General features: G+C 32.8%; 1 protein-coding gene across 2 annotated transcripts in view; it reads left to right on the top strand.

The window, feature by feature from the left end:
- P5CS (Delta[1]-pyrroline-5-carboxylate synthase) overlaps window positions 1-12,802 on the top strand; it is a 268,880-nt gene that overhangs the window by 227,747 nt on the left and 28,331 nt on the right. The window lies entirely within an intron of this gene.

Genomic DNA, 12,802 nt, shown 5'->3' with positions numbered 1-12,802 from the left:
TAATATTCCAAAACATATTATATAAATGAAGTACGCAGAGTTATTATAGAAGAAAGAATAAAGTCTATTTTAATTTCATATATATAATTCTATTTTTTAAATTATGATTTTGAGACATTTTAGTCGTGTCCCTATTTTTTTTTTTTTTTTGTTATTGCCATGCGCGAATGTGTTTATTAAGAAAAAAATGCTTTAAACCGGTTTTTTGTTTATATGTAATCTGTCAATGTTACGACAATTCTCGTTAGTTTTAAAGATAATAGACAGAAGTGAAAAATATAGTCAGTTGTTTGGAAACTGTTGAAGTGGTTAGTGTTTTTTGTGCAGGTTCCCGAAAATTTTTCATTCCCGTGCTGAGTATTTTTTCCGTTATTTATATTATAATTTCCAAATTTATTGTAATGGTGTATTCATTTCTTAAGCCTTCATTTAATTATTTTATATTTTATAACAAATTTGTAAGATTTCCACATTTAATTCCAATAATAGTCACGTTTCCATCATTACCGGGGATATAATTAATGTAAATTTTATCTATGATAATTATTAAATAAATGTATCATAGGATTTTTAAAAAAACCATCAAATGCAACATGGAACCATAAAGAAAAAGTAGAAATTCAGAGGAAAAATAAATAGCCAATACGGAAAGGATCACTGTAAATATGTAAAATTTTATTTGGGAGCTATATACAAATATACCGATTTCAAAGTCAAGGCTGTAGTTAATTAAAACAATGTAAGGGCAAATGAATCTTACAAAACTAAATATTTAAATATCATTTCCGTGGGTCTATGTCATTCCCGTGGGTTCAAAAAATTCCTGAAATCCTTAAATATACATGGCCCGATACTAATTTATGCATAAAATTGTCTTATACAATAGTATCAGCCGAAAAATATTTATTTAAACCCATTTTCGCACTTTGCCGTTTCGACCCCCAAAACACGTCTTTTTGCAATATTCACCCACATCCATTTTGGTCCTCTCAATAATTGTTGTTTTTTCTGGAAGTCGAAGTCTGTATAAACTCACTTAAATCCGAACATTTTGGAGCCATTTCCTTGTTGTTCTAGTCCATATTTTTATTAATGGCATTCATTTGCTAAGATATAAATAAACTCTGTGATCGATTCGAATCGTTGTTTTCTCAAAAATTATTGTAAAAATTGTATAATGTGTAAGTTGCAAATCGTGTATATTAGGAATGGAAGACAGCTCATATTTGGATTTTGTATGTATATATTTAGATTTATTCTATGATCGAAATTGCCCTTCGAACCATAAAAAGAACGTCCCATATCATTGACCTAAAAAATAGAGTCGCACAGCAATCTTTGATATGAAGGAATCCTTTGCGAGAATGTTCGTGGGAAACAGCAATTTATATAATCTCCGCAAATTAGTGAGGAAGAATTAGTTGGCTTGGCCAGCTGCCATATGAGATGTATTGGTACTTTCAAGATTTTGGCACATCGTCGTTAATATTGTTCCAAAGTGATAACTAATGATACAACTATAAATATAAGGAGTATTTATTTCCTTTATGTTTGCTCTCTGTCACGTATATGCCCCACAAACTCGATTTCTCATAGTCACGGGAATTCCCGGATTTCCGGGAATGAGAAATTCTTATTCCCGATTTCCCGGGAATGGAAAAAAGTCGGGAATTCCCAAACTATATTCCTGAGCAAAAAGTCCACTAGACCATACGTCTATTGTGAAAATCGAGCATTCTGATTTTGACTTGAAATTTTGTATCAGTTTTTTGTCAGATTTTTTTGGAGATATTTGGCATATAACACCCAAATCAATGAGATTTTCCATCCAATATTGAGACGAAAATTTTAGCCATTACAATAATTAAGAACACATTTGTACATTGCAAAAACATTTTTGAAACTTGTTCATCCTTTAGTTGGTTATTTTATTGTCATATATTTATGAAAATTTGGAAATTTCTTCCCCAATGGCGTATGATTTAGAAAAATTAATGTATTTATTGTACCCCCAGCGTGTAACTATAATTAATTCACCTTATTTCAGAAGCACGTTCCATGAATTGCTTCTATCTTTTATATTTTTTCATCGATTTTATTCATCCAAAGACCATTCTAATCTTGACTTTGTATACCTGGAAAATGTATAGAGGACATATGAAATCAGTATTTTGTATTTTGGTCAACGAAAAGAAATCCAGTTGTTCAAGTCAAAATCGATATGCTTGATTTACACCCTCGACATAAGGTCTTGTAGACTTGTTTGATCAGTTCAATCTGAAAATCAGATACGGGAAGCGACCTTTATGCTTTTTGCCCTCCATACAAATCGTCCCAATTTCATTGGGCTATAATCTGCTTTTATAAGAACGTTTTTAGATACTGTGGGACACAGGGACGTACGCAGGGGGGGTGGCACAGGGGGCCCGGGCCCCCCCCCGAAATTGTTTGGTCGAACAAAATATTTTGAGCTACTTTAACATATACTTACCTTTTGGTTTCTCATAAATAATTTTTTAGTTTTGAAATATGGTTTTGAAGTGTATGTAGTGTACTGAAAATGTACAGAAAATGTACTTCATTTACAAGTTTTGTAAGAAATATTTTAAAATTTTTTGTTTGAAATTTTCAAAATTTTCTGATTTACTTCATGTCATATCGTTCCAGTATCAACAAATAAGCGAATTCGAAGTTCCGTAATGAATAGAATCCATATTTTCTATGTTATTTTCGAGGGTTATTATATCCAAAAAATATTACGGGTTCAATATCGTGAGAATGGAAGTGCGTGAACTGAAAATTGGAAAAATTTACCATATATCAAGGGTTTTTAGAAATTTATTTTGACAAATTTGATGTTCAGATTCTTTATGGTATTGAAGTAATATTGGGTACCATCGGGAATAATATAAACCAACTTATGTAAAATAATACAATTTGTATATGTTAGACGCTGCAAGAATAACTATTCGGTTTTTAGACTCTTCATTTCATCGGTTTCTTGAAATTCGATGCCTCTATTTGATTAAACGTGCCTGCTGCCTTATTTCCCGTTTTTATTATCTTCTTGAAACTTTTAGAATCAACTAAATCTCTTTACAAGTAGTAGTACTTGCTAGAATGCGAAACTCGTTGCCTCCTAATATACAAACGTTTTCAGTTTCTCAACATTAATGAATTATTCCAATGAACTTTTAAAAAAATACTTCTCTTTTCCAATTCTGTTGTCTCTGTTTGATTTATGACCTGTTTCTCTAAGACGATTCGAATTCAAATTCGTTCGAATTACTACCAAACTCCTGTTATTGTAGGAAATGTTTGTTTGATTGAAAATAAAAACAATTCAAATATTGTTAGAATCCTCGTAGAGAAACAGACCATTAATTGCTCATATTTTTCGCTTTTCGTCAAAACATGGGCGTTGGGGATTTAATTATTTGTAGACGTTATTTTAAGCACTTTTATTGTATATCTAGAAACATATAGCCTACATGGGCTCAGTTTGAGAATACATACATGAAATGTAGGAGAAAATAATGAAGAAATACTCATTGTTGTTCGGCAAATACCTCTAAAATCTGCTATATATAGCATACCTATTGTATGGAGCATACCTATTTTTCCTATTGTTTAGGTGTAATTTTACCCTCAGTCATTAGGCTAATCAGGTTATATACACTTTGATATGATACAACTGTTCCCAATCGAAATTATGGTTCTAGACTCCACATTTGTTTGAATCCGGGTCAGACAATCTGCAGTCATTTAGCCCAGTCTGCTTTTTTGGATGGACTACATGACATCTCTCAAACGGATTAACTGTTTTTTTTTTTTCAAACTTAGCTTAAGTTATATTGGTCCACCCCTTCGTTTACATCCACCACAAAGTTCAAAGTTATCGCTAAAATTGTGCTCTAATATCTAATTTATATGGTATAGAAGCTATAAATCCTACGGTGACCAAATAAAATAACTGGCGGGCGCGATTGCTATCGAAAGAAATGACTCGCATAATAAGATCCACTTGCATAATGTAATAAGTCGGCACATTCCTTCAGAAAAATTCTCCGCAAAAGATAAACCCTTTTGCGCTTTATTCCAAATCAAATTTATTGGAAAAAGGTAAGCATTTATTCGGAACTTCTACAATCGTTAAGATAAGTAAGCTAAAATTTTCGATATGTTTGTCGGTAATTTCATATGTCTAAAAAGGCCACAAATTTATGAAAGCACCCAGAAAACAAATGTTGGGGAAAATATTTTGTGTGTGAAGTAGATTTTCAATTTGTTTACAGATAAAAATCTCAATGGGCACAGGCGGCAAGTGATTAATCGGTGTGGACAGAGTACTTGTTAATTAGAGATTTTCTACAAAATATTTGAATTCTAGTTCCAATAAATAGCAAAAACGGTATCCTGTAGTTGGATTCTCTAACTCATTTTTTGGTTACCGACAAAAATCGGTAAAATTAAAACCCAAAATTATAAATGAAGAGTACAAATAAAAGTTGTACAAATAAAAGTTGACAACACTGCTGCTATCAGTAGGGCATAGCGACACCTTTATTTTGGTTGCTAACTTACCGACGAATTTCATAAGCATTTTAATTTAAGCAAATTTTGTCGGTAACCAAAAAATGAGTTAGAGAATCCTACTGCAGAAAAGTTGTTTATGCCATCGAGTTCAAAAACTTCTTCTCGTACAGCTAATAGAAAATACCGCTTATTTTGTGACATTATATCAACTACATATCGGAACAAAAACCTTGCAGATTTTTTCGACTTATATTATTTTGTCAGGATTTGGCTATAAGTTTGATTGGTTTCTGATATATTTATTCCAAGTCCAATATGCACTAGGGGCTGCACATATTACAATATACCATATACCTTTAAGAGGTTTATGTGATGTTAATATGTCCAAGATTTGTCCAACTAAAAACTTTTTTTAAAAATGAGATTGAAATTACAGGGCGATATCTCGATATGCATTAACACGTGGGTCTATTTTAACCACTTCAACCAAAAGGAACCCAAAAGCTACATTTCAGCTGATATTCTTAGAAATTAAGGTAAGATCTTCGAATACTAAAAGCGAAAACAACAGCAATTATCTGCGGAAATTACAAACCAAAATGCCAATTATGAGCGAATGTGGTTGGAAATGTATAACAAACTATCCGAACTTGGTCTGATATGGTTCATTTTCAATTCAAAATGTCCAAGAACTAATGCATAATATATATTACTCTGTACAAAATTTTAAAATTGTATCTTAAATTTTGTGAACTCTCTCTATTGATTGTAAATACTTTGTCTCAATAATGTAACGTAACCCTACACGATATTTTAAAATTTTATGGATTTTGGTCAAGTTGGGCCCCCCCCCCGAAATGAAATCCTGCGTACGTCCCTGGTGGGACATATTCCAGCAATACAGTCCAAACAGATTAAGCAAAAAGGGCAAAAAATTTACTTGATTAAAGTTAGGGAGAAATATCATGGTGTTCAAAACATTGTTGTTGATTTTGTAGCAGCGTAGGTTTGATGCATAGTTAGAATCCGCTGCCGTGGGATTGTCAAAGCTTGGCTCCTTTATCATGCCTACCACCTATTTATTTAAGCATTGACTTGATATCGCTATAAACAGGACCGCAAGGACTATCTTCAGTGAAAATTTTAGCGCGATTATCCAAATGCACTTATACAAAATGTTTTGATCATTTATGTTGTATTTTTAGAATTTTTGCGGTGACTTTGACTATGCCTGCGAACTTCTGATAAACATTAACTAGGGGTTATTTAAACGCTTACATATGCATCAACTTTTTTCCTATTTTTTACTAACATAAAACACGATTAATTTAATTATTAATTTGTCGTTGAAGTTGAGCCTTGATCAAGAATATATATACTTTGTGGGGCGCAAATGATTATTTCGATGAGTCACAAAAAGGAAAACAAATTTAGTTAGTCTACATACGGTGCGCTTAACCAACTTTAAATAGAAGGTACTTACACCTGGGAAGTTCGCATTTTTAGGGGTTTTAGGTTTTCTCGATTTTGCTTGTTGTAGCAATGAAAATGCTCTACCTGATTGACCTTTACGACTTTTTCCTAGGAATTTTGATCGCAATTTATTTAAAAAGAGCTCCGGCGAATTTTTTCTATTTTTGGATTTTTCTCTTCTATGAACATTGTAGTTTCAGAATACGCAAAAACTTCCCAGGTGTAAACACCTACCAATTAAAGTTGGTTCAGGCGCACCGTGTACATATATGGTTAAGGGCAACCAATTGGAATAATTGTTAAGAACTATAAAATAGATTTGTTATTTTTATTAAGGCGGCGTAAGTGACGCTTAACCATGAGAGTGAGAAACTCACTTGCAAATGTTTTCAGGGTTTGGATACTAAGGCTATAGCATATGCTTGCAAATATTTTTTTTTCGAACGTTCCCACGCCACTCTTCCCCGCCCCTGCCGACCGAGGGGGCCACCTCCCCATAACGTAGGGAGAGCGTACACCCCATAATCCGGATTATGGAGGGTTAGTAGGGTAGGAAATGTCCGGCTACAGTTACACATCAGCCGGATTTACATAAAATAGTACTTAACAAGTTAATAAAACAGATTATGCAATAAGGACAACACAACATATATCTGGCAACAACTTGATTCTAAAGCTGTAGACGTAGAATAGAAGACTTTATTATAGGTAAAGGGTCTGTCAAGTTTATAAGTGCATACAAATTATTATAGATTTCACATAATGATCTAAACGGATTGCTTAGTTCATAGTTAGATCTTGCTAATGGAAGACTGAGCGGTATGTAATTCCGAGTAAACCGCGAGGGAACATTAAATTTTATTTCGCCAATTAAAAATTTTGAATCAATCTGACCACGTAAAAGCCAAAGTCGGGAGATCAATAAGTTGTAATCGATGTTCATAGGGGGGAAGTTCTTCCACTGTACTCCAAGGCAAACCTCTAAGAGCAAACAGGAGAAATTGCGTTTGGACAGATTCTATCTTATTGTAATAAGATTTGTAGAATGGGCTCCATAATACGCAACCATATTCTAATGTAGGCCGAACCAAACTGACAAACAAACGTTTAGTTACATACGGGTCATCAAATTCCTTGGACCAACGTTTTATGAACCCTATGAGCGATTTCGCTTTATTGACACAGGATTCAATGTGTAAATTAAAACGTAGTTTATTATCTAAAATGACACCAAGATCATCAAATGAATCAACATCATCAAGCTTGTGAGAACCGATAAAGTATTCAAAATAAAGAGGTCGACTTCTAAACAGCGATAATTTTTTGCATTTCTTTAGATTTAGTGACATACCGTTTATACTACACCAATTTGCTAGAGAATGCAAATCATGTTGGAGTTTTAGTGCTTGATTTCGCGAATCAAGGTTGCAGAATAGTTTAACGTCATCAGCAAACATTAAAACTTTAGAAAAATTTATCACAGAAGGAAGGTCATTTAAGTACAGAACGAAAAGTAATGGTCCTAAATGACTTCCTTGAGGAACACCAGAGTGAACAGTAATGTCTCTTCAAATTATATTATTGAAAGATACCTTTTGGGAGCGATCTTGCAAATAAGAAGAAGAAAACATTCCTTCAGAAGAAAACATTCCTTCAGAGAGTGAATGAGAGTGTATTATTTGGTACAAGTGCAGACTTGAAGAAAAAATGTGACACACAAGAATAATATCTTGTTTAGCTAGAAACAAAGCATCTTAAATAAACTTGCATGTCCGTCAACGTCAATTAGGGAGTGCAGATATCGTATGTAAAGGATTTTCTAATAAGAGATGTTATTTTTTTTTGTGATAAATGATCAGATGTTTATTTAAAAAAAGAGCATGGCATGTCGTTAATAATGAAAAGCATTTAGAGCTTAAGCACGCTTACAAGACCATATCCTTTTTATGAAATTTTGAAAGACCAAATCACAATTCTATTTTTAAGGTCATTTATCGACACTAGGTTCTTGGTGTAGAGCTTTCCTTTCACGTGACCCCAAAAGAAGAAGGCACAAAGTGTTAAATCCAAGAACTCGGTGCCTCGAGAGATCAGCTAAACTGCTGGGAGTTAAACCAAGTAACACCTCGCAATATTGTCCAAATAATGTGCCCTGCAATTCTTCAGAACATTCTGAAACTCTAAAATGCTTATTTCACGTGGTTTAAACAGTATTTCATAGCATACCTTCTACAAAACGTATTTGAAACAATGTTCACACATGCTGTTTATTCTCATATTGGGGATTTCAATTACTTTTTAATATATTTATCAAATTGTCGTTGACAAGTATGGTAGGAACAACACGATAGAGGCATTTTACAACAATAAAATGTTCTGTAGAGTTGTGTGTTTCATTCCAGCAAATATTTTCCTCAAAGATAACATTAAGAAAAATTAAGCAGTTTTGGAGATACCCTGCGGAATATATAAAAATTACGGAATTTTTAGATGTATTATAAATTTTTTATCAATAAATGAGGTTATTCGAGTTATTTTTTTCTATATATTTTCATCTTGTTCTTATCTACATGTTTGCTGCGGATGTCATGGAAATAATCGTAGAGGTTTCAAAGATATAGTCCCGATTTGCTTTAAAAATATTTAACCATGTTTAGATAGGGCCATAAAATCCGAACCCGATATAACAAATCAAAACTTAAAATGAGTTTTTGTCTACTGGATCAGTACTTTCATAAAATCCGCATTAGATGTTGTTTGCACAAAATTACATTGAAAATGTTGCACAGTGTATTCTTAACTAAAATGGTATAATTAGTTTCCTTTCATGTCCACAATTTTAGGTGAAAATTGTTTCGATCACGGATACCCCAAATGCCTAAACTATCCCAGCAAAAATACTCATTACAAATTGGCCTACTTTCTCATTATTTTAACACGGGCATGTCATAGGGAGTAAGTACTTATTTTTTGGCACTTAAAAGTAAATAAATAAGTACTTAAATAAGTATTTACGACTTGAAGTAACCAGGGAGTAACTACTTATTTATTTACTTTTTAGTGGCCAAAAAATAAGTACTTACTCCTTATGACATGCCCGTGTTAAAATAATGAGAAAGTAGGCCAATTTGTAATTAGTATTTTTGCTGGGATATAATCCAATCTAAAAAATGTGTTCAATCAGGTGGTATATTTATATGGCGGCTATATCAAAATTTGGACCTATGCACTATAGGAAATTTTGCCCGTTTTTGAGGCAAAAATTAATAACGGTGGTCTTATGGGCTTTTTATACATTTTTTATACATTTAGGTAAATAAAATTCTTAAAATCCTGAAATTCGTGGTGCGCCTATATCAAAAAGTGGAACAAAATGCACAATTTTTAGTGACGTTTTATAACGACTGAGAATCTCGAATAACAAATTACGGATTTTAAACAATATAGCGGAAACTCTCAAAAAACCGAAAATCAGGAGGTACCGTTATATGGGAGCTATACCAAAATATGGACCTATATTGACGATTTTTGGTGGAGAACTTTCGTTTAAAAATTGTAGCTAAAATCCTCAAAATACCAAAAACCGGGAGATAGCGAAATATGGGTGCTTTAAAATATTAACCTATGTGGACCCTTTTTGGTGGAGAACTTTCGTAACCACTGTGAACCTCAAATGTCTAATTAAAGCTAGTTCAGTTAAGAATTGTATCTAAATCCTTAAAATATCATCAGTAACCCTAAATGTCAAATTATAGCTAATTCTAAGTCAGAAAATGTAACAGAAAACGTAAAAATGCCTTCAATCGTGGACCGATATTCCTATCATCGAACTTGGCCTGCTTGAAAACAAAGGACGCATCTTCCCCTAGCGTGATTACAACTGACGGTCGGACGGACGGACATGCATATATATATATATATATATATATATTCTTGATAAGCATAAAATTCTGAGTCGATATATGCATGTCCGTATATATATATATATACAGTCTGTCGCAAAAATTAGTATACACCGTTGAAACCAAAATATATTAGGGATAAATATCACTATAACTTATTGAAAACAACAAACAATTAGTTTTATTTGATAGACAAGAAGGTTGTCTTCCGTAATAACAATTAAAAGTGCGCAATATTTGCATACATTAGCAAATGTACGGTTCGAATCCCAAAAAGGCCAAAATTTATGTCGCAAAAGTTAGTATACAACGGAGAATCCTCGTGGAACTGTGTAAAAAATTCTTGATATTTTAGAACAAAATGAAACTAAATCTGTACTAAAGATCATAAAGAGTATATTAATTGGTTTTAATGGCAGTTATAGTACTCACTGGATCGTAAAATCCACAAAAAATGGTCATCTACAAATACAACAACTGTAGTGACAAAATTCCGGGTGTTATGTCCGGTTTATGAATTCTAAAGCCATGAAATTCTCAGAAAAGCTCTAAAGTTTCAATATGGGGTGATCTTGATCGAGTTCCGGCTTGTCCTGTTAGAAAAAAAGGGAATTTCTTGAAGGAAACCAATACGTTTGAGGCCATTGTCCCTTTGAAACATGTAATAATCCTTAATCCTTACACATAAGGACTTTCCTTTGAGTTAATTTTATAATAAATGTTGCCCCTTTTCATATTCCCACCAAAAGTAAATAGTAGGAGAACCTCAAGGTCCATTGTAAGCCCTACAGTTATACTGTCCTACCGGCCTTTCAGCGGTATCGGACATGTTTCTCGTGTTCCTAGTGTATAATTTACTACTAATGTCTAATGAACTACCTCTAACTGATCCATTTAGTTGTATTTTGGTCCTAAGTGAAGCGAACACAGCTTTTCAGAACGTTTTTGCACAATCCATGCGTTATAACAGCAGAGAAAGCTCTGTATTAAAATTTTAGATTAGCTATCATATCCTTCTGTGGTGGCGGAGTATCACTATAGGGCTTACACCAGGACTTGAGGTTCTCCTACTATTTATTTTTGGTGGGAATGTGAAAAGGGACATAATTTGTGAGAAAACTAACTGAAAAGGAAAGTCCTTTTGAGTAAGGATTAAGGATTATTACAAGTTTCAAAAGGACAACGGCCTTAAACGTGTGGGTTTCCTTCAAGAAATTCCCGTTTCTTCAAAAGGGACAAGTCGAAACTCGATCAAGATCACCCCATATTGAAGCTTTAGAGCCTTTCTGAGCATTTTATGGCTTTAAAATGCATAAACAAGACATAACGCCCGGAATTTTGTCGCTACAGTTGTCATATTTGTAGATGACCAATTTTTGTGGATTTTACGATCCAGTGTAGTTTGGACTTGTTACTATAAGTACTATAACTGCCATTAAAACAAATTAATATAATCTTTATGATCTTAGGTACAGATTTAGTTTCATTTTGTTCAAAAATATCAAGAATTTTTTACACAGTTCCAGGAGGATTCTCCGTTGTATACTAACTTTTGCGACATAAAGTTTGGTCTTTTTGGGATTCGAATCATTTGCTAATGTATGCAAATATTGCGCACTTTTAATTGTTATTACGGAAGACAACCTTCTTGTATATCAAATAAAACTAATTGTTTGTTGTTTTCAATAAGTTATAGTGATATTTATCCCTAATACATTTTGGTTTCAACGGTGTATACTAACTTTTGCGACAGACTGTATATATATATATATATATATATATATATATATATATATATATATCTATTTATTTATTGGTTCCATATAATTCTCATATACACATTCTACATAACTTTGGTATAAATGGCACGTATAATATTATGAGTATTGTCAAACACAACACATGTCCGGGTTTTGCCAAGTGAAATGAAGAAAGTGAATAAAACCAGTATATAACCACTAGGGCTATAACCAAAAAAATACCACCACATAGCCGTGTAGTGCATTTTTCTCTATCGCGAAAAAAGTTTCCGCACCAAATGCATTGAAGTTCTGCAATGCATTTTCTAATTTTATCTGTCATAACAACATATTTGCTCTTCTTTAAAATTTTTATTTTTTTGTAATCTAATTTAAAATCATTATCAAAGCGTTCTGGACCAATTTGTTCTAAAATCGCGCCATTTCGGACCACATTAGGATTTTTTGACACTATTGCAATTTTTGGTTTTTCTTTATAAACTCGTGAATTTTATGTTTATATTTTTTAACCTATCGGACCAGGGAATATATGGTCATTTGAAACGAATTCGCGAATGTTACAGGCGGTTTTTTTGACTTTGCTTGTGAGAATCGTATTTGTTTTCTACAAAAATACAACACCTGTACCATGTGGGGAATTTTGTCCTAATAATGAAAACGCGTTTCTAAGACCGATTCTGTGAAAAAAGTTCCCACACCGGCCGTGATTACTAAAACCCTTTTGATATTTTTTCTACTTAAAATTTTAAATTTGCTTTGTTTGAATAAATATTTATAGAAAAAAATACAATTCTCAAAGGCAAAGTCAACAAAAACAGCCTGTAACTTTCGCGAATTAGTTGCAAATGACTCCATATTCTCTTGTCCGATAGGTTAAAAAAATATAAACATAAAATTCACGAGTTTATAAAGAAAAACCAAAAATTGCAATAGTGTCAAAAAATCCTAATATGTTCCGAAATGGCGCGATTTTAGAACAAATTGGTCCAGAACGCTTTGATAATGATTTTAAATTAGATTACAAAAAAATAAAAATTTTAATGAAAAGCAAATATGTTGTTATTACAGATAAAATTAAAAAATGCATTACAGAACTTCAATGCATTTGGTGCGGAAACTTTTTTCGCGGTA

This window comes from Musca autumnalis, unplaced genomic scaffold (assembly GCF_047663935.1).
Source record: "Musca autumnalis isolate F117 unplaced genomic scaffold, ASM4766393v1 scaffold_4, whole genome shotgun sequence".
Taxonomy (NCBI): Eukaryota; Metazoa; Arthropoda; class Insecta; order Diptera; family Muscidae; genus Musca; species Musca autumnalis.
Note: the sequence above shows the minus strand (reverse complement) of the source record. Positions and strands in the feature narration are given on the sequence as shown.